The 4,691-nt window shown below is 47.1% G+C and overlaps 1 protein-coding gene and 1 pseudogene across 2 annotated transcripts in view; both read right to left on the bottom strand.

Annotated features, from left to right (window-relative positions):
• SPECC1 (sperm antigen with calponin homology and coiled-coil domains 1) overlaps positions 1-4,691 on the bottom strand; it is a 258,533-nt gene that overhangs the window by 226,409 nt on the left and 27,433 nt on the right. The gene's annotated exons all lie outside the window — the stretch shown is intronic.
• LOC105887093 overlaps positions 1-4,691 on the bottom strand; it is a 12,253-nt pseudogene that overhangs the window by 1,988 nt on the left and 5,574 nt on the right.

Below are 4,691 nucleotides of genomic sequence, written 5' to 3'. Positions count from 1 at the left end.
TCCCCAGCTACTTTCCACACTAATTTTGCTTCTGTCCCATTCACTTCAAACTTCCAACCTCCAGACATCTTGGGGAGAGACTTATGCTTCTGGATTTTCTTTTCCTCCTTAATTTCATCACTCAGAAATTCAACAAAAGCTTTGTCCCCCTCAATGTGCAGCATGCCACAGCCGCAGGCACAGGGCCCTCCTTTTTTTTTTTTTTTTGAGACTCATTCAGTAGCTCTGGTAGAGTGCTGTAGCATCATAGCTCACAGCAACCTCAAACTCTTGGGCTCAAGAGATCTTTTTGCCCCAGTCTTCCAAGCAGCTGGTACTACAGGTATGTGCCATGATGCCCTGCAAAGTTTTTCTATTTTTAGTAGAGACAGGGTCTCGCTCCTCCTCAGGCTGGTCTCAAACTCCTGAGCTCAGGCAATGCACCCGCCTTGGCCTCCCAGAGTGCTGGGAGTATAGGGAGCCACCAGGCCCAGCCCTAACTGTTATTAGATTGTATAAGCTTATTAGGCTTAAAAAAAGTTATTGACCAGTGTTATCGTAATTGTTTTTACAATTTTTTTTACAAATTAAAAGCTTTAATTTGCTTGGAGCACATATAGTGGAGAACATAAAAACACTCCAAGTAAGAAAACTGGAGTCTCATTAACTGAAAGAGGAAGGCGCCAGTGTCTTCATGGTCCTGCACTCAGACTCAGACCCCTGTCTGTTCAGTACCCGAGAGTGGCTGCTTCCCACCCTCCCTAAATCAGAAAAATGGCACCATTAAGGGCCCCGAGGCAAATGCCAAATATTGTACTAATCAACTGAACATAACCATCACTTCCAACACGCTGAATTCTGACCACTAATCCTAAAGTAGACTTTCAATTTGTTCCACAGGCAAACAATGGAAACACCATTACTAATAACCTGGGGCCTGGAGAAAGCAGCATTTCACATCTACAAGAACGTGGATGTGGAGATCTGGAGACGGCTCCCTTCTCCTGGGTCAGCTGTTACTAACACCATGACAGTTCAAGGGATTCCACCACTGAGCCTTTCCTATCTCATTGTCAGAATGCCTTCCAGCTAATCCAGCAGGGAGGGGAAGTCAGGAAGAAGGGCCCAGAGAATTGGGGGCCCCGAGGAGGCAGACTCCAGGGGTGCTGTGCTCCCAGGCACCCAGAGTGGGCTATGCATATGTGAGGGAGGCCAGGGGGGCTGGCAGGAGAAGGAGCTCCAGGGACACTGCTCCCTCTGTTCCTGTGTCCAGGTTGCTTCTGTCAGGCCTGGGATTTCTCCATCCCTGTCCCTCCCATCCTGGACACTATAACTCAGCTAAGTGGTTACTGAAAACCTCCTACAGGCTAGGTGTATATCCTGAGTCTACACCTTATGGGTTGTATGTAGCACGCGTGTCAAAATGTATCAGGGAAGCCTTGACACTCAGAGTTCACAACCGACAGAGGAGCCAATGCCTACACAACTATGCAAAATATACCAAGGGCAGCACCAAAACACAGAGAAATAAAATGTGGGGAAGCATGGGGGTTGGGAGGGATCGCCAGACCTGCCAGGCTGGTAAAGCCTTCCAGAGGGGCAAGGGTGGGCTGGAGAGGGGACAGCCGGGTAGGGGCAGCGTCTGCCCAGTGTGGCCTGTTATCCTGTAAAAGCTAAATTCAAATTAATGATGAGGAGGGGTATTTTTAGGCAGATTGGGCCTAAAATGTCATGGAGACTCTGTAGGGTATAAGAGTCATTAACCTCTCTGAACTTCAGGCTCTTCTTCTTTTTTTTGAGATGGCGTCTCACTCTGTTGCTCTGAGTCATAGCTCACAGCAACCTCAAACTCCTGGACTCAAGTGATCCTCCTACCTCAGCCTCCCAACTAGCTAGAACTACAGGAGCCCACTACAATGCCTGACTAGTTTTTCTATTTTGAGTAGAGATGGGGTCCTGCTCTTGCTCAGGCTGGTCTCAAACTCCTGAGCTCCAGTGATCCTCTCACCTTGGCCTCCCAAAATGCTGGGATTATAGTTGTGAACCACTGTGCCCAGCGAGACTCTTCTGATAAATCCACCCCCAAAACAATATTCAGTAAAAACGCACAGTGTACTCGCCTGTGACGTACTAGGCACAGCCAGTGACACAGATATAGTGTTCCATTTGGTCAGCCACACCCAACTCGCTCTGCCTCTTCTTGGACTCTGGGGTTTTCCTCTGCACTGTGGGCAGATACGGTTCTGTCCTTGCCAGGCAACAGGATAAATAAGAGATGCTACAGGCCAAACACGCTGCTCACGGCATGCAGAGTTTGGGTAGCAGCGAAGCTCTTAAAGGGAACACTTTACTTCCCTTGCATCTTGCGCAGGAAGCCCACGGACAGAGACTGACTGCTGAGATGCGTTCCCAGGCAGGAGGATGTGAAGACTGGAAACTGATCCCACTGTCCTCTGAGACCAACAGCAGGAGCTGCTCTATCACTATTTTTTGGATGCATTCTCAAACAGGGAAAGCCGCCTTCTCTGTTACTAAATCTTATTCTTTCTCTCTTCGGGGCCACATTTTTGGCTTTGTTTCCCAGTCGCCCAGCGCAGCCTCGGCACGTGTGTTCCAGAAGATCCTGTGAAGGTATGTGCTTCCGTGTTGCTCACACGTTTAGTGAACGTTTTCGATAACATCTGACTGATATTTAAGCTGTCAAGCACCTGCATAAGAAAGCTTACCAAAGGGAAAAGTTTAAATACCTCACAGATTAAAGTAGTTAAGAAATTCCTCTTAATTCCACAAAGATGGAGGAAATTCAGAGCTCTAAAATTGTCAACGTAACATAATCCAGTCTTCAGTGGTAGGAGGAAAGTTATGGCTGGAGAGTGGCTCTCAGGGTTGAGCAGACATCAGAATCACAAGAGGGTTTGGTAAAATGCAGACCACTGCCTGTGTGTGCCCAGAAGCCCACCACTGCCGACCACCAAGTTTCTGATGCCCTGGGTCTAGGGCAGGGCTTGAGAATCTGCATTTCTACCAAGCTCCCAGGTGATGTGGACACTGTTGTCTGGGGACCACACTTTGACAACCAAGGGTTGAGAGCAGCGCTGTCCATGGAAATATGATAAATGCCACATGTGTAATTTTATTTTGTCTAGTGGCCATATTTTTTTAAAAAGTGAAATGAAACAGGTAAAAATTTTAATAGTATATTTTCTCCTATCAAATACATCTAAAATATTATCAACATGCAATCACCATAAAACAGATTAACGAGGCATTTTTTTGGTACTCATTCTTCAAATCTGGTGTGCAGTTTCCACTCACAGCACATCTCAGTTGTGACTAGCCCCAGTTCAAAGGCTCCGCTGCTACAGATGGCTAGTAGCTACTGTTTGGGACAGTGTGGGTTTGGAGCCGCCCCTAAGAATGATTATGTAAGACTGACTGGGCCCCCAAGGTTCAGCTAGAATTTTCTGGTACTGTAAGACTCTGCTTTTCTAGCCAGACTGAGTCCCTACAGATGGGGTGCCCTGACTTAGGCTGCCCCAAACAGAGCACTGACCCCCCTGTCCCAACAGCCTGGACAGGGTCACTACGAGCCTCATACCTAGCTGAGCAGAGACTTTTCCCAGTGTTTTTCTTGTTTGACACTTTTTAACAAGTAGGAAGTGAGCAAAGCAGCAGCCAGGCCTTCCTGGGGATGTAGGAGCTTCGGCGAGGGAGGTGGGAGGGGATCCCCGAGATTCCAGTCCCTGGGTCCAGTCTCTCCACACTCCAGTGAAATGGAAGCCACAGGATCTGTGTAGCCTACTCCTTTCCTGCCAAAGCAGGCTTGAGCCAATGTTCCGTCATTTGCAACCAAAAGGGCCCTGGCTGTCAGACAGGGGCCTCATGTACACATGTGTCCTGATGTCCCAAGGGCACTTCAGCAGCTCTTCCTTCTCATGCTGCTGGAGGAGCGTCGTGCCCCCATCCGGGCTGGGCTGGGCTCGGTATCCTGCAACCTTCTCTCACTGCTCCTTCAGCTCAGGGCAGCATCTGAAGTTGGGTATTTAGGTATACTTTTGGTGGACTTGTTTCAGGTTTCCTATTTTTGACCAGTTAAAACCTATCTACTCATTTACTGTAAAGAAAATTAATACGATGTTAGGTGATGGCATATGAGTGTTTGCTGTATAATTCAACTTCCCTGTATATGTGCAAATTTTTGTAGTAAAATATTGGGGGAGGAAGCTGCTTGCTTTTCTGCCCACCAGTATTTCCTCTTTTTCTTTGGATTTTTTTTTTTTTTTTAGACAGAGTCTCACTATGTCACCCTTTGTAGAGTGTTGTAGCGTTACAGCTCATAGCAACCTCAAACTCTTGGGCTTAAGTGATTCTCTTGTCTTAGCTGCCCAAGTAGTTGGGACTACAGGTGCCTGCCACAACATCCAACTATTTTATTTTTGTTGTTGTCATTATTGTTTGGAAGGCCCAGGCTGGGTTCAAACCCACCAGCTCCAGTGTATGTGGCTGGTGCCCTAGCCACTGAGCTACAGGATTCAAACCCATCAGACCTTTTTTTAATACTGCTTTTGAAAATATTTCAATATATTCCAGAAGCTCTAATGATATGTTATTGTGGAATATAGCCATTCATTAAAAAATTGAGTTAAAAATGTTTTCAAGGGCAGCATCTGTAGCTCAGTGGGTTGGGTGCCGGCCATATACACTGAAGATGG

This window comes from Otolemur garnettii, unplaced genomic scaffold (assembly GCF_000181295.1).
Source record: "Otolemur garnettii isolate 467f Iridium unplaced genomic scaffold, OtoGar3 scaffold00046, whole genome shotgun sequence".
NCBI classification, from domain to species: Eukaryota; Metazoa; Chordata; class Mammalia; order Primates; family Galagidae; genus Otolemur; species Otolemur garnettii.
This window is presented reverse-complemented; position numbering and strand designations above follow the sequence as displayed.